The sequence below is a fragment of the Talpa occidentalis genome, unplaced genomic scaffold (genome assembly GCF_014898055.3).
Source record: "Talpa occidentalis isolate TD23 unplaced genomic scaffold, MPIMG_talOcc4v2.1, whole genome shotgun sequence".
NCBI lineage: Eukaryota > Metazoa > Chordata > Mammalia > Eulipotyphla > Talpidae > Talpa > Talpa occidentalis.
Window position 1 is genome coordinate 54030069 of NW_026555331.1, and position 18782 is coordinate 54048850.

Consider the following 18782-nt stretch of genomic DNA (forward strand, 5'->3'; position numbering starts at 1 on the left):
AGGTTTGCGCGCCATGTGGGACCCTCGCCCAGCGGCCAGGGATCGAACCAGTGCTGCAGAAGCTGCTGGCAGCTTCGCAACCCAGCGCTCAACTGCTGCGCCACCGGGGAGGCCCTGTAAATATTATTTAAATCCTATTCCCAAGGGCTAAAATGGTGCTTCTTTGCTTAAATAATTTGTAGTCTTGATCAAAATTAAATATTAACCCAAAATATTTTGGCAAATGAATGCTAGATCCTTCCTCCCTCCTTCTCTTCCTCTCTCCCTTCCTTCCTCTTTTAAAATAGCTATTTTGTTTCTCTTATATCTTATGACAACATTAGAAAAGGAAATGAAAAAAAACAGTTATAAAAAAAGATAATCTCCTCCAATGCTAGTCTCATAAGAGAGATATTCACATTACAGCATAGGCTCTTTTATATTTTCATATTAAACACTCTTTCCATTTTGTTGACAGTTCAAAAAACAGTAGAAATATCAAGTAAGTTTTAAAATTATTCCATTTTCATAAAAGAATCTTGTACAGGAATTTAATGTACAACCCAGGCTTCCATTTGAATAACCTATATCATTTTGTGCTGTGTGGGTTTACCTATTTTATGTACATGTAAAAATGCTCTTCATCCTTTCTTTTTAAACTTAATTTTATCTAGATGTAAATTTTCAAAATTGCAAATCAAAAGCATTAGCACCCCCTTGTGGTATAATAAATTTTAAGCATAAAAGCATATCCCTAAACTTGCCTCAATTTTTTATTTCATTTTTAATAATGCATAACTTAAAATCCCTTGTATGTAACATGTAATCTTAAATATATTCTGATATTCCAGTGAAAATTCAAAGCATCAATCAATCAAAAATTTTAAAAGTAACATTACAGATTTAAGAACTTGGTAAGACTTACATATTTAAGATATTAAAATTCTTAAATGACAATTTCTATCTTTGAAATTTGCAGCATATTTTTAAAGCATTTAAATTTATTTTTGAAAAGTATATATAGAACTGTTGAATGTATGTATGAATAAGCTGAAGGATTATTAAAAACAAATTCTGACTCAATATGTTTGAATGAAGCCTGAAATTTTCTATTTCTAATAAACTCCCTGAAGATATTGATATTGCTTGTATAAGCAGAACACTCTGAGTAGTAATTGAAAATTTGTATAAAGCATTTTAAAATATTATAAATATTTTACATGAACAACTAAGTAATATATATTAAGACACAATTCTTTGGGAGATAATTACGCTTTATACAAAGAAACACTCTCATAAGTCAATTGATTTGTGTGTATTTTAATATAATTTCTTCTCATAAATTTGCAGAATAGTTATATTTTTATACAGATGATGTAACAGAAACTAGTATTATTGGAAAATTGAATCAAACTAAAAAAGATTCAATAGATTAGATAAATTAACACTTCACCAAATGTTTTAACTAGAACACTGACTTTATGGCATATCACCAGTATTTCTTAGAAAATAATCCAGTAATAAAATAAATTTGAGAAATGTTGCATCAATAAAATTTAAATTGGTTTCTTTACTGTGTAACTCTTCAGAAGTTTTGATTACTCAATGGTCATTGAAAATCTGTAAGACAGGCACATACTATATATAAATTTACACATTTATTTGACCATATAATTGTTTTTCTTAAGAAACATGTCATAGGACTAATATTTCATAAATGGCACTTTTCGTGGTCTAATATAAAAAATCAAATGGCTAGATCAAAATTTAATAAAAATCAATGTAAAATTATGTATTTAGAATATATTTAAAAAGTCAATCAATGAATAAAAGACAAAGAGATCTAGAATAGCACTTCTAGGCTATTTCTATGTGCCAAGAAAATGTTTGCCATGTGTATACAGAAAAATCCAAAAGCAATACTAAGAAATGTATAAGAGGTGAGTTTATTAACATACATTTAACTAGAGTAGATTATGAAGAGAGACCTGGAACTTAAATTAAAAAAAAAAGCACTGGAACTAGAAGTCAGGATATTATAGTATATTTAAAGAAAATGAGGATTTCATCAGAAGGAAATAAGATTTGTTACACCTATGATAAGTTTAATTAACTAAGAATTGAGTATGAAAAAATACCCAGAATTATTCAGTTGCCCCAAGAGACTTAAGTAATAGAAAAGCAAATCATAGCCTTATATACAAAAACAGGTCATGCCTTATGATTATCCACATTTTTTTGAAACACATATAATCTGTCAGATTCAAAGCAGTGATCATCCCAGTACTATTCTGCTAAGCTTAGCACTTTCAAGAAACAGAGAGCAGTCATAAAACCAAAACATGTTTTTTATGGTGCACTAAAGCACAATATTCTATGATGGGCAAATAGAAGTGAAATACATTTAAAAGTACCCCTAAGTATAATTTAAAGTAAAGCAATATTTCAAGTAAGGTAACCTTATAAGAAGCAAATCCTCATATACACCAATCAAGGATACAGATAGATAAAAGAGAATTCTTTTCTGGATCATCATTGTTAGGACTACATAAGAAATTGTCTATTCATTTATATCCTGGAAATATGTGTGTGCATGTGTATATGTGTGTGTGTTTATAATGTGTAATTCTGGAAATAGCGATTATAATAATACTGAAACACCGTTCTAAGAATCTTTCAGTATTTATGGTCTGAAAGTATCAGATGGATAGTATAAGGTTCATATCTGGTGATGAGTTTTAATGATATATTCTGTGGAAAAGATTAAAGCAGACAAATAATGTCACATGGGAAGACCAATGAAGAAAGTCATTGAAAAGTATTGCTTATCAAATCATTTTAAGACTACATATACATATACATACTAACAGTGTTTAAAAGTTTACATTTACTTTTTGTAGCAAATAGAAAATATGTTCATCTACTGAAATTTATGTGAGCAATATAAATAAATACCTAGCTATCCTTAGTATTAACATAGAAAAGGAATAGTTTGCAATTTCTCTATGCTTTTTCCTATTGTGATATAAGTGCTATTTACCAGTTGTAGTAGATATGACTGCACATGGAAAGCATTTTTCCTTATCATTTTTTTTTACAGATATTCACAGCAAATGGACATCTGACTACATTAAGCTCAATCACTAGACAATAAGCACAGTAGGACTAAGAATAACTTTGAAAGTATCCACAGACCTTTAGTGCTCTCTATCTATTTTTAGATGAAAGGAAAGATGTAAATATAGTATATACAGTTTCTGATAGACTAGGACTTGACCTTGTTTCTACTGTCACTTTGGTCTTCAAGTTCAGGGATAGAAAACTGACTACAGTTTACCACAATCACAAAGGTTTCAAAATGTAATTTCCTTTTTGGAGAATTACTTATAAACAAATTAAGCAGAATTTTAAAAAGTCTCATTCTATGTAAATGAGACATACCAAAAATTAAATTTGGTCCTGTAACTAAATAAATAGAATCTCGACAATGGCAGAGGGCACTCTTTCTCAGAGGGGAGGTTTCTCACTGGAATGACTTTCTTGGGATGACTGATTCTCAAAATTTAATTCACATGGGTAGACATATTTTTTCAGGGTCCTTCTCTAAAGAAAGGTGCCATTTCCCAATGTTTCCCTTGAATAATTCAAGTCTTTCCTCACTCTTCATGGTCAGACAGAATAACTGAAGTATACATTCCATTCTCTTCAACAGAGAAAAATCTCCTTTTGCCTTCGTCTTCTGTGTCAGACATTTAGCATACACCATTTGTGCAAGTATTATGATTTTCAATTTAATGAGAAGACTCCAAGAGTTAAATCGGCACTTTCATACCTTAATTTACACATATATGACAAGGGATATTGTTAAAAGTAAATTATGATTTGGCAGCTTTGTGTTTGGGACTAAGATTCCATACTACATACAAGCTTATAGTGATGCTTATGCTGTTGGTTCAGAAACACCTTTTGAGTAGTAAGGGCTTAAGAGTTTATTTCAGAGGGTTTATACTCATCAGAGGTAAACACTGTGCTATTGATAGTAGTCAAAGATTTATTTCAAGTTTGATATGTTAGAAAGAGAACTGTAATTAATATTGGATGCTTTACATTCACAATGAGGATGGCATGCATTTTTCTTTTTTATTAGCACAAGGATTGCTTCCTCAGAACAGGAGAGTGCTATAGCTATGTTGCTCAATACTGACATCACTGTCTTGCTCTATCTGGATGGCACAACAGTCTCCTGTTATTGTTCCCATGTTTGAGTTGTGTTTAGACATTAGTCATAATGACACAGTAGGACACATGTTTGACAGGATACTTTCTAAGGACACACAGGAGAGAGTACATGTAAAAATAAATATAAAGAAAGTAATATCATACTAATATTTGTTTGAATGTTCTTAAGGCAGATTCAACTTCAGAATTACAGCTTCTCTAGCCAGTGATTCTTTTTTCAAGTCATGTTCAGGTTTACCCTTAAGTGATGGTTCTGATTCTTTGAAGAAAATTGTCTTCAATATAGAAAAACATGAGCTTCCAGGCAATTTTTTGAGGATGATAAAAAATTTGAGATTATAGGACAGGAGGGAATGAGGAATGAGAAGAGACTCATTGTGGGGAAAACTGAAATCAGAATGTCTGAATAGAAGTTTTGTTCCTAGTAGTTAATTGATGAGCTCATTTTATCTTTTCTTGAAGTTTATTCAGTTATTCACATATTAATAGATAAGCTGTAAGTATGGAGGACATGTACGTGTTCAATGAAGGCAATTTCTAAAATACCAAAATTAGCAGCTTTTGTTCTCAAGCTATTTTAAAAGTCAAGGTAAGGGTAACATGTTTAAACTTTATTGTGACTGACATTGTCCTCTAAATTCCTTGACAGAGGACATGGCATAGACAGCTCCTTGAAGGGTGCTGGCTTCTGGGATTCATCTATACTAGTGAAGCTGGAGGCTGAAAGATAAGGAGGGGGCAAATGTGGGTTCCAGTTTGTCTCTGTTCTTTTCTACTTCAAAATTATTTTCCCACCTTCATGTATTGCTCAGTTGTCTTCAGTCAAACACCAGGCAAAAGCAACAGCCTCATACAGATATTTAACCAGTTCCCACCATATGTGTCATCAAATCATACAATAAATGCTTTATACTGTATCATAATTTGTACTTTTGTTCCTTTGAAAAAACTCTAAGTAATTCAGGGTTAATTCTAATTAATTTGTCCATAGGGTAAGTATGTGAAGATTAAAGATAATGGCATAGAAATTTATTTCTAAGAATAAACAACGTAATTCTATTTTGGGAAATTATGGTAAGTGGATCAAGGTAAGAGGAAGTAGTCAACCTGCAACAAGGACTGAAAAAAAAAGAAGGCTTACTGGCTAAATCTGACCTATTGACTATTTATGTAAATAAAAGCTTATTGGGACACAGCCATGCCAGATATTTACCACCATTTATAACTGATTTTACAATATAACAGGAGAGATTTTTTTAAGTGAGAAACTATATCATCTTGAAAAGCTGGAATACTTATTATCTGGTCACTTGCACAAAAACGTTTCTAAACTCTGTTCTCAACATTAAAGGCAGAATACTTTTCTCCAATTTTAATATTAAAATATCAGTCTATATTTTAAATATTCTATATTGTTAGAATTTCTATAAAAGTCTTCCAACAATGGATCATTAAAAATTTGAACCGGGCCTCCCTGGTGGCGCAAGCGGTTAAGATGCAACCTATGAAGCAATCCGCAGCCACTGCAGCACAAGTTCGATCCTCGGCCCACCAGGGAGCAACCCACATGGCAAAGCAGATCTCTCCTGACTTGCCCGCTGCTCCCCTCACCAGTGTACTTCGGTCAATCTGCCTGTTCTGTTCCCCACTCTGTCTCTGGTGAATCCTCTCACCCCCCACCACACCTCTGGCCTGTACCCAGTTCTTGTATGCATAAATAAATCTTTAAAAAAAATTTGTACCGTTATAAAATCTACTGATTTAGTTATAATAAAATTACCATATAGTAATATCCACTTCTGCTAGACACTGTGAAATATAAATACATTACTTCAGTTGCTTTTTACAGTAATACATTCTACAGATTAATAATCAAAAGCTTAAAGAGCCTATTAAATTCCATAACATCACATAACTAGAGAGTTAATGTTAGAAACCTAAACCTAGTATAACCTTTAAAATTAGAGTGCCTCCTGGAAATATTTGTATTTTAAATAGTTGATTCTTACTATCAACTAAAGTTCGGTAAATTAAAACTTCACAATAACCAAAATTAGTATTTTATATAATTACATACAAAATTAGAAGCACAACTTTACAATTAACTAGCCATAGATATAAAAGTGCAAATTCCTTTGAAATGCTTAGCAAGCAATTAAAAATATAACTAACATCTAGATTTAAAAACTACTATAATGTTTAGCAACAAAATCCCTGAGTAGTGCTTTTATTAGTTGACTTCTCCTACCTCTCTCCTCTCTTTACCTGTTCATGTGTAATTTGTATCTTCTTCCAAGCTATTACTGTTGCTTATGGCCATCCATTTTGGAGTCACTAACACTTCATTTAAAAAAAAAAAAAAAAAAGCTCTTGATATCTACTTAGCTATTTTCTATTTTTAACAAATCATTTAATAATAAACCTTCTAAATTCCCTATCAAACATTTGGTTTACAAGTAAGATAAAAAGGAGTAAATCTTAGTCCATACTGCCAGATAACAAAACAGCTTAAGCAATGTTAATGGTGAATTTTTTCTATCACTGTTTTTCATTAAGGTCAATAAACCCTCTAGATTTGCATTATAAAAGATGAGCCCTTTCTATTCTGTTATTTTACTTTTTGAAATGTACCCTGTGCCCTGTGTTTCTTTTTTTTTTTTTCCTTTAAATGCTCATCCCTCTTGATACTCTCTTCCCACACCACTTTCTGCATCTCTTCCTAGGAACTCAGAGTTAAAGAAAGTCTTCACTTGCAGGTTATGAGGGAAGGTTCACTGGTTATTTGGGATCGAGATCACCGATTCACTTTTTGGTTCACCCTGACCTTTAAACATTGTGCTAGCAGCTTTATTTTGGGGTTCCAGTTTGTGTTTGGGTTCCAGTTTATTTTGGGGAAACTGATTTGTTTTCTAAAATGCAGGGAGATTAAGTTAACCAAGCTGACTCTAATAAATAACCACAATATACAAAAACCTGTTCCTTAAGATAGCAATGATCCAGTACTAACATCATCATGAAAACAGTGCAACAGATAACACAAAACAATAGAAGCAATGAGGCCAATACAGACAGATAGGGACAAAACAGCATGAGGTTAGACATAACATTAAAAAAAAAGAAAAATATACTGAAATTGCAAAAAAAAAAAAAAAACAACCTAAGAAAGGAAAATGAAGGTACAATTCACTGTGATTCCTACATTTTCTCATTGGACCCAAAGAAAAAAATATATATTTAAGAAAGTTTTGTGAGAAGAGTGATTCTAGTAACTAGAAATGCCTGGCATGCTGCCCATGATTCAAATTCAAGAGCATGTGCCCAGGAGTCAGTTTCCACTGCTAGTGGTGGACAGAGAGGCAGCACACCCCTCTGTTCCTTTGCACATTTTTTTTCAATGCATTTACTAAAACCTCTCTTTTTCTCCCAGTTCCATCCTTTCTCTTTCCTTCTCCTTCCCCTCTTTGTCTTCTTTCTCCTTCTACACCTCATCAGCCTCTCCCCAGAAAAATAACCTAGTCTTCAGAGTCCAATAAATCCAAACATTATATTTTATAACATCTGAGGTGTTTACTTCCATCTACAAACCTCTCTGTTTTCTTCTTCCTCTCCACCTAATGGTGATTCTCTCACCTTATCTGCCTTTTGTCAGAGAGGCAGACTACAGGCCAGAGTCATCAGGGTAAACCATTGAGAGAGAGATGTTTCAGGAAGAAAGATAAGTGGAGTGGTTAGATGGAACTATTCTGCATTTGTGCCTTGTTTTGGTAAAAAAAAAATTCCAAAATAACAGCAGCCCGGTCCAAGATAAGAGCCCTACATCCTAGTCAAAGTCAAAGAAGGTTATATAAGAAAAATTTTTGCATGGTGCAATACTTCATTTTATCAGTCTACATATTTTCACAGGCAAAAAGTAAAACAAATATAACTTAAAAATACTTGTCAGTGAAATGGTTACATAAACAAATTAACCCACACCTGAAAATCCCTCAATCAAGGAATTGAGAGAGAACCTTGACAATTTATTGGAGCCTTCAGAGAATTTTGCAAGCTTTTTTTTCCATGTGGTCATTCTTAAGTGCTGAAATATTAAATATGCATGAAGGCTGTGATATTAGATTACAGTGACCATAACCATAACAAAAAGTCAACTCAGTTCATTACATATTTTAAGAATGAGTACAGAGTGTAAAAGCAACCTAAATTTTATAAAATATAATTTTTAAAAATAATTGCTATTTAATTTTATGATCATTCTAGTCAAACTTTTCTCCCACAGTTACTATGAAATTGTGTACCCCAACTTAAGTGAATTTAAGTGTCTCTTTCTGGTACAGACTTTTCTCCAAAAAAAAAAAAAAATCCTCTCTATTAGGAAAGAAATTTAAGGATCCCCAGACCCATTCTCTCACTTTACAGAAAAAGAAACCAGAGCTCACAGGATGAGATGACTTGCCTAAGATCCAGAGGACACAGTCAAGGGCAGAGCTGTCAGCCCACTGGCTCCAAGATTACGTCTCCCTCTTCACACACTCTATTTCCAGTCTAGTCCCATTTCCACATTTGGGACCACCCTACAAAATATGTAAAAAACAGAAGGTTTCTTACTTTACAAAAATGTTGTGCTTCCCAGAGTGAACCCTGAGTCAGCAGTTTTATATCCCTTTTTGGAATATCATCTAATTTCAAATATAATGTTATAGAAAGAAAAGAAAAAAATGTATAATCAAAACATCTTTTCAATAGATTGAAGTTATGATCAGCAACAATATTTTATTTCATTTTTGTTCTTTTAAAATAATAGTCACTTTTTAAAAAGAAATACATTGGTCTATAAATGCTATTTTGCAAAGTTAATGAAGCTGGAGTTTTTGTTCATTTGTAAAATAAAAACTTCAGAAATAAAAATATATATTTATATCACACTAAAAAGACATAGGTCACAAAGATGTTTCCTCACTTAACAATAGAACAATAGTGAAGGATAGTAGATTCTGCAGTTATATAACATAGCATAGTTATTTCGAAATTTAAAAAAGTGAAGTAAAGGTATTTCTTTTTCAGATATTCTTTTATTTTATGTAGGCTATACTAAATATTGTCACTGCTCCTAGTAATTCCCCTTTCTGAACCTAAATTGTGTTTAGCAATCCCCCTTTTCTCTACATATCTGTTTGATTTTCTTTTAGACAATGATATTTGCTCCTTTCTGAATCCTCCCTTGAAATCTTCACATGCTACCGCTATATCACTCAGCACACAATCGAATTATTCAATCACATATTCACTCAGCACACAATCGAATTATTCAATCACACATTTCCTCACAAATCTATAAAAGTTTTAGGATAGGGTGCCCAGTGGACTACAGTGGAAGACTATGGGTCCCTTGGTGATGCGTGTTGTAATACCTTTATCTCTGAATCAAATAGTGTTGTAAATCAATGTTACCTCAATTTAAAAAAATTAAGGATATAAACTTTATTTTATTTGAGTACCAACACAACAGAATATGACATCAGTCACATACTGAGTATTGAAGGAGTTAATAATTCATTGTTTTAATTTTAACTTTCTAAAACAGATAATCTGAAAAATGAAATATGAGCCCTCCAAAATCTTCTATATCACTTTCATTCAGGTTTCCCTTCCCCCTTTGTGGCACTGAGATCTGTGCGTAATAATACTTGAGGAAAAAGAAAACATTTTTTAAACCTTTTGAAAGTTGTGTGAAATTTACACTTTTATTGAGGTCACTGACAATTCCCCATTTTTTAGGATCCAGTAAACACAGCATTTCTTTAGTGTTTTCATTTTCTTGATTCAAGTTCAACCCCCTTCTCTAAAGAGAGCTGGGAATATTTATAGCTCTCACAGCTTAAAATCTGAAGTAATAGCTTTTCAGTATGTAGGGATAATGATCATAGGACTTGCTTCTTGTATGTTTATACCTCTTTGCCTTGAATAAGTAATAAGTATTTTGATTGTCTCTTCTTTATAAACATCTTCCTGGCTATCTAACCAAGTTACCTCATTTCTGTGAAACCTTATTATGTAATGATAGTAAAGGATATAGCAGTATTAGTAATGTTAGGGGGAGAGCAGTATTAGAATGGGTCAAACAATCCTCATACAGAGACAAATACTGGACATTAAATATAGGCTAAAAGCCCCCCACCTCCCAAACAACATATCTTTGAAATGAATCACTTTGTTGATACAGTAATTTGAAATAGAAATCACTGCACACCCAGGAAATAGACCTTTCAAACAGGTACAGTGATATGCTATAAAATATAGTTTGGATATAGGTCCAGCAATTACGATGTATAACTATCAAGATTAAAGTATAAACAGAAATTTTAATTCCTTAAGGAAAGGTAATGGGTCAACATTTGACAGGTATTAGGAATACCAACAATGTTTCAGATGCCATGCTAAATTATTGGGTATAAAACTAGGAAAGATGAAGTCTTCTCATGAAGCTCTCAATCTGATGGGAAACACATAAGCATATGATCAAATAAATTATACAACAAAGCATGCATTAAAAGTATTAAGGGCAAAATGCTTCCCCTCCCTCTTCTTCCATGTCTATATAATAAACTTTTTACTAGAAACTGCACATAATGCATCCCTAGTTGATTTAGGATAAATGATGCTATTTTTTTCCCAGTCTTTTTTATATCCCCACCACTATATTGAATTAGCATGTGTATAGAACTGTACACAGTTTCCTCCCAACTTCCACATAATCAGAGGTTCAGAGGTTGAGAAATGATACCTAACACAGTATCTGTCACAGAATGAGACTGCAGAAATGATTTATTGAATGTTGAATGAAAATAAATCTCCTTATTGAGGTAAAAGAACCGCTAAAACATGATGAAAAGTCACAAAAGAGAACGGGTTTACCAAGTATCAGATTCATAATATCATGCTTTTACCCAACTAAATAGCTAAAGGAAGGTAAATCTGTCGTCATTAATTAAAGTCCTGGTTTCAGGGCAAACTAGGAAACAGCATAAGACAGGCAAATACTTAGAAGTAAAATGTTCAGAAGGTGTGATTACTTTTTTATATAAAACCAAGTAAACACGATAAAAGGTCATAAATAAAAGTCTGTTTCTTTCCCTTACTGTGAATGTATAAAGTATTTCTCTCTCTACATATCTATGGCCACACTTCTCCCTCATTCATCATAATCTTTCCAATACATGTTTCAAACTGCTACTAGAGTAATGTTTCATATATATTACTAATTATATCTGTATCTGTATCATCACATGACCCTTATCTTTTACTTTTCCATAATTTTTCCACAACTGCCAAAGAAAATCCAAAGCACAGAATGGGAAGATGAAAGTACTATATTATCTGAGCTCAGCCAACTAGTCTACCTGACCACTTCAAATGATCTGCCTCCTCTCTCTGAAATGCTAAGCATGAGTGCTTCCAAGATTCCTGTTATGTTCAAAATTTAATTCTCTTCTCTGTACTGCTGGACATTCAAGGATTGTACTCTGTCATTAGCTCCATTAAACTTTCCCTTCATACTCCACCTTCTTGCTTAGCCACATGTTCCCAACCTTAACATACTTGCTACATCATAGTATATAACACTCAGTATGTTTTAATAGTTCATCTAACCTATTGCTTTCCTAACTCTTTGAAGTCCCTGGCTATGTGTTTAATTTTTTTTTTAAGATTTATTTATTTATTTATACAAGAACTGGGGTATAGGCCAGATGCGCGGGAGGGTGAGAGGATTCACCAGAGACAGAGCGGGAAACAGAACAGGCAGACTGACTGAAATACACTGCTGAGGGGAGCAGCGGGCGAGACCGGAGAGGTCTGCCACGCCATGTGGGACCTTCGCCAGCCGGCCGGGATTGAACCAGCGCTGCAGAGGATGCAGACAGCTGCACAGCGCTGCGCTCAACTGCCTGCACCACCAGGGGAGGCCCTATGTGTTTAATTTTGTACCTAAATCATGTTGGGATTTAATTTTTAAGCTGAGATGTCTGCTGAGATGTGTGAATAAAGGCAACTCCAGATGATCTTTTCACAACCAAGATTCTTCTATATTTAGGCAGGTCTCTTGTAACAACTAAAGAAAAATTATGATTTGCAATGTGACTAATGTTATTTGTCAAGTTTCCATTGGTATGCCTTCCATTTTACTATAAAAATCTAAGTAGTTTTAATTGGAAAAATTAAGTTTCCTACCTTGTTTTCTTCAATCCTACCCCAACTTATATTTACCTTCATGCCACATAATTTACAGAATGCCCCCCCAAAGAACTTTAAAACTTGTTTTAACATGAAATTATTGCTCATCCCAAAACAAAAACAAATGCAGGATTTCTTCCTGCATTTCTTTGCTAGGTTAGTAACATTTCAACACATGGAAATCATTTCAGATTCCTCTCTCTCCCTCACCTCCCTACTGTAATTATTATCTCTCATCTGGGTTCTTACAACAAGTTATTGCTGGTCTCCAATTCCATTGCTAACTCCCCTATTCAAATAATTTTATAACCAGAATAGTTTCAAAAATGCAAATCTTCCCTTATTTTACGCATAATTTTTTTTAAAAAACCAACATAAAGACTTTGCTATTACTGTTGGACCCTCCCCTGTACAATCTTTTTACATGGGGTTCTGGTCATGCCCCCCCTTATGTCATTTTGTCATATTGATTATTTTGAACTAAAGTTCCTTAAGAAACAGTGCAAAAAGAACACACTGGTACTCCTTATGTCCTTGAAAGTAGGAGATTAATGTTCAGATGAAAGGTACCCTTCTTGTACCACGAAGTAAAGGGCATCCTTACCAACACAGACTGGGAACTCAAGGTAATAGAGGCTGAGAAAATAAAGCCTGCCATTTCTTTACTAATTTACTACCCCAAGGCCAAATTCCCTTGTCAACTCTTCACAAATGTATTGTTTCCCTGTAAAAATGGTATAAAAGCTTCCTGCTTTGGCTATGACTTTGGGTCTCAGATATTTGAGAGTCCAAATGTACAAAATAAAAAATTGTTTATCTCCTGTTGTCGTTTGTTTTATTACAGGGGATATGTCAGTCAAAAACCTAGAAGAATAGAGGGAAAACTGTTTTCCCTTCTCTACGCAAGAAATCCCATTTTCATCACTCAAAATCTTGTAACCTAACACTTTTTCTTTAAAGCCTTCCCAGATTCCCCCTTCAACAGAATCAATCATCCACTCCCCTGAGTCATATCATATACATACTTTTTATATTGTATATATCACAAGGTTTGTACCTTTTTTTTTTTTTTTTTTGGTCTTTTGCTCTAGTGCTGTATTAGAGTAAGGACTATACTTCATTTGTGTCTGTTTTTAGTACCTAGCTCAGGGCATGGCATAATTAATGACTTAAACAGTTTATTGTAATAGTATCATTAACCTCTATTGGCATTGTTGTCCAGATATAACCACAAAGAAAAAGAGGCAAATATAAAAATATTTTTATATCTAACAGTTTTGTTTTGCTACAAGACAAAATTAACTCCTGTACTCCCTTCTCTCTTTCTCTCTTAACCATGCCATAACACCACATACCTATAATGAAGAAGACTTTTCAAATAATTAAATACTCCACATTGTACCTGGTCTATTCATCCCCATCTGTGCCATTCCCCCTACAGGGGGTACCACCAATAACAACCTTTGGCACCAGAGCCTTGCTCTTCAGCCTACCACCCCCCCATGTTCCTGTTACAGTTTAAGGAAAGAAAAAAAAATAAATTTGATAGTTAAGAATTTTCTTTTCTGTTTGAAGAAGAAAATTTAATTTATTGTAAAAGGTACATTTTATTATTTTTTTAAAGAGCAAAATATATTTGCTTTCCAAATTTTTTAAATAGAAAATTTTTTATCAGTCATCAAAATTAGACTCCAAGTCCAAATAGAAGTGAGTATGTAGTTTTAAATTCAATTTTAAATTAATTACACAATCCATGTTTGCTGTGTAACGGACAACTTTACTTTGCTACATGTTAACACAAATAAAAATGCATAGGGTTAATATATAATTTCATCTATGCTCCTATAACATAGAAGTATAAAAATTTCAGAAATCAGAGATGAGGACCAGTAGATGCAAACAGATTCATAATGAAACACTTTCTGAACCATAAGCTTCTGGCATTTGTCCATATTTTAAGGGAAAAATTTTCACTTTTTCTTTCTCCAGTTATAAAGGCATTTTAATCATGTGGTCAAAAATCAAGAGATTTTTGGGAGATGTTTTTTCCTAAAAGAGATCTTTCCCAAAAGAGTGTGGGAGAACTTTCTAAAATATTACATTACGAACTCCAATCTGTTGCTATGCATCCATTATTCTGATGCTTGTGCTCTAAATACCTGGAAAGGCCCCATGACTCACCCATTAGAATGAAAGTATACATAGGAAAATGTCTCTTATTGCAGATTGAATATTAAGTAGAAACAATAATGAAATTCACAACATATACTGAATAACAATTACTCTTTGGAAAGCATATTTTTCATGATGTAGAAACTGATTTGATAAAGGCACATTTTTTTCTTGCAAAGTTGTTCTATAGCAAGGTAATTTACAAGGAAACCAAAGAACACTCTGATAACCCACAAGGAAGGTGGTAGATTTTCTACTTGCAAGTTCTGGGTGAGTATACAGCAAATAAATACCAACTAAATATAGTAACAGTTTTGTCTTTATGAGTCACTTAATAGTTGGGGTAATAGTTAATTGAAACTGGCATCTTTCAGAAGTAATCTGTAAGCAGTTTACTTTAAAAGTAGTAACATTTTAGTTAAGCTTTTGGGGATCAAGCTTAGAATTAGCTTCCAGAGGATCAGCTAATTAGGCAACATAATTTACAGGAAAATGATTCCCCCCATAGAGAAGGCTAATGGATTTTTCAGTGCAAAATTATTTGTCTAGAACTAAGTGCTGAGTTAGGATGCCAAATATAAATGGGTGATGAGTTAATTACAAAACACAGACTAGACACTAACAAACTTGATTTTACACTGTAGGGAAATATATAGCCTAAAGTATAGTTCAATCAGTATATAGCGAGAAAAATAATTTTTCTCTGGTTCTATTAATATACCAAAATGCAATAAAATACACATTCTGACTTTGTCTATGTGAATAAATCGGTTGTATATACATGGCAGAAATAATTTAAAAGTAGAATTAAAATAAACTAAAAAAGGGTTTAAGACTTATTATTGTAAGCATTTTTATATCTTGTGATGAATCAAATATGGCTTATGAAACACAGAACAAGAATGAAAAAATTTTAAACATAGTATACGATTACCAGATTTGAAGTCAGCGCTAGCTGTGACAAGAAAATTCAAGTGACTTTTAAATGCTATCTGTGGATGGTATCTATCATGCCAACGACCTACATTGCCTTAGATGTCTTAAAATAAATAAAAACTCTGAGGTCCTCTGTAACAAACCTAAAATTCCACAAGGCTGACACAAAAGGGAGGTTACAAGCATACTGACTTCCCTCTTGAGTGGTTTTCAGGGACCGAGTCTTGGGTGAGATGCAGGTCTACTCCCAGTCATATCCACCACCTCTTCCTATGCTCTGATCCTTGGGTCTACTCTGAGGCTTTTTCACAATTTGCCTTTTAAACTTACCAGTTTTCACTTTTACTAAAAATAAAATACTAATCATGGAAATTGCAGAACACTTTATCTTAAAATCATTAGTAGTTTTAGCATCTTTTTATTGTTTTATATGCCCATGCACAAACATGGTGACTATACTTAATACTGCATTGGTTATTTGAAAGTTGATAAAAAAAAGAATTGGTGATGATAGATTCAATTTAAAGACTAAGTATAAGTCTATCTAAAACGTTAAAGGAAAAAAAGAACATTCAGGAACCATACAATGGTAATATGACATTCTGTGGCAATTTTTTTTTCTGCCATTCAATGAAGAATGGCAAATATGAGGGGAAATAAAAACAACAAACAGATAAGAAAAAAATTAGGTATAAAAATACAATTAGATATAAAAATACAATAAATCACACATAGTTATGGAAAAATGAGAGAATGGGCCAAAATATCTTAAAAAATCATCTACAACATTATAACATAAATAAGGAAATGGAAAAATGATAATTTAACCTCAGTAATTATCATAAAAATAAAAATTTAGAATAATGAGTTGCTTTATATTAAATTGACAAAGATATTTTTAGGTTATATAAACATGATTTTTTTAAGATGTACAACATGATGATGCAATACATGCATATATTGTGATGTGGGTACCACAATTATGTTAACACAGCCATCATTTCACATAATCAAAGATTTTCTGAAATCTGATACATGCATAGTCAAAGTTTAGAAAATAACAACTGCTGATGGGAGGATAATAGGTACAATCACTTTGGGGACCAATATGGCAATTTGAGCCATGTCTGAAGACGTAAAAACACCAGATGGTATAAATAGCACTTTCATCTTTGATAACCTAGAGAAATACATTTTAATAGAGGCACTATTGACACTTAAGTAGGAAAATTATTCTGTAACCAGAACAATATTGCACAATAGTATATCTAACATCCCTGCTTTTGCACACTAAATGCCAGTAAGTGCCCACAGATTTTATGACAAGTAAAAATACTTTGAGGCATTTACAAATGCACCTGGACAGCACAGTACTCTACCTGGTTAGGAACAATTACCCAGACTCTAAAGAAACTTAATCATGTACGTAAAGAAAAGAAATTTAGCAAAATCCAAAAAGTTGTGGGTATATAACATCCATATATAGAAGTGTCTCTCTCAGGTGTTCAGATGTCCCAGAAGAAAAACTAGAGATTATTATCTAGAGTATACAAAGAATTCTCAAAATTCAGTTAAAAAAAGGACACCCTGCCTTCTAAAATGAGCCAAAGGGCCTCCGTGGTGGCACAAGAGGTTACATCTCAGCACTATGAACTGCAACACAAGTTCAATCCCTAGCCAGGGAGCTAATCCACATGGTGCAGCAGACTCCTGTGTGGCCCGCTCCTCCCATCAGCAGTGTATTTCAGTCAATCTGCCTGTTCTGTTCCCCACTATGTCTCTGGTGAATCCTCTCACCCCACCCCCCCCCACACCTCTGATCTACACCCCAGCTCTTATAAGCACAAATAAATAAATATTTAAAAATAAATAAAATGAGCCAAAGACATAAAAGACATCTCACTAAAGAAGATATGCAGATGGCAAATAAGCGTATGAGATATTCCACATCATACATGATTAGGACAATTCATATTAAAACAAGACACCACTACACCAGAACACTGATGACACATAATACTGGCAAAGATATGGAGCAACAGAAATTCTCAGTCATTGTTGGTGGAAATGCAAAATTGTAAAGTCACTTTGGAAAATAGTTTGGCAGTTTCTTAAAAAGAGTAAGCATACTTATGCTTGCTTGGTTATCATATATACTAAAAGTGGAGATTATAAAGAGAAGATTAGCATGACACAAAAAATTATTAAGCATATCAGATTTTTAAAAAATAGATAATAAAAAATAAACAATCTCTTACCATACCATCCATGTTTGTGTTCCTTGATATTTACTCAAAATAGATTATGTCCACACAAAAGCCTGCATGTAGATGTTTATAGCAGCTTAATTTATAACTGCCAAAACTTGGAAGCAACCAAGATGTCATTCAGTGGTAAATGGATAAATAAACTGTGGTACACCCAAACAATGGAATATTATGCAGTGTTTAAAGGGAATGAGATAACAATCCATAAAAAGGCATTAAGGAACTTTATATTACTAAGTAAAAGAAGCCAATCTCAAAAGCCATACCAATGCTATTCTGAAAAAGAGAAAACTACAGAGGCAGTAAGCGACCATTTGTCTTAATGGTTTAAGGAGATGAAGACATGAAAAGAAGGAGCACAGAATTTTTGGGGAGTAAAACTACTTTTTTATGAAATATTTTCACAAATAATAGAATATACACACCACAAATAAACTTTGGTATAAAGTATGAACTTTGGGTATCAATTTGCCAATGTAAGTTCATTTATTATGACAAGTATTCACTCGGGGGGTAATATGTTGACAGTGGGAGAGGCTGTATGTATGTGGGGATGGGTGGTATGTGGGGAAATTCTGTATTTTCAATTCAATTTTGCTGTCATACAAAGAATCAAAAAATTAAAGATTTTTTTTAAAAAGGGAGTAAAGTAAAAATACATGTTACAATATTGGTAAATACTGAAAATATTTCCAAGTAAAAGAAGCATTTCACAAGAGACCACATAATATGATTCCATTTTATGTAAAGCTCAGAATAGGCAAATACACAGACAAAAATAGATTATTGTCTATAGGTGGGAACTGACTGTTAATAGGTTTTATTTCTGGGTGATGTAAATATTCTAAACTTAGACTATGAATGGTTGCACAACTGTGAATATAGCAAAAATCACTGAATCATACTATTTGAAACAAAAGAGTTTCATGTTGTTTATATCTCAATAAAGATGCTTAAAAA

The 18782-nt window shown here is 33.0% G+C and overlaps 1 protein-coding gene and 1 long non-coding RNA gene across 3 annotated transcripts in view; one reads left to right on the plus strand and one right to left on the minus strand.

Moving 5' to 3' along the window:
* The window catches only part of CUNH8orf34 (chromosome unknown C8orf34 homolog), a 334852-nt gene that overhangs the window by 168032 nt on the left and 148038 nt on the right, over positions 1-18782 (minus strand).
* Positions 1-18782, plus strand: part of LOC129145298 (uncharacterized) — a 116317-nt gene that overhangs the window by 63588 nt on the left and 33947 nt on the right. The window contains exon 5 of one of the 2 annotated variants that reach the window (XR_008550639.1): positions 3080-3201. The exons of the other annotated variant lie outside the window; for it this stretch is intronic. This is a non-coding gene — a long non-coding RNA (uncharacterized LOC129145298). Of the gene's footprint in view, positions 1-3079; positions 3202-18782 lie in introns of those variants that run through there. 2 annotated transcript variants of the gene reach the window in all.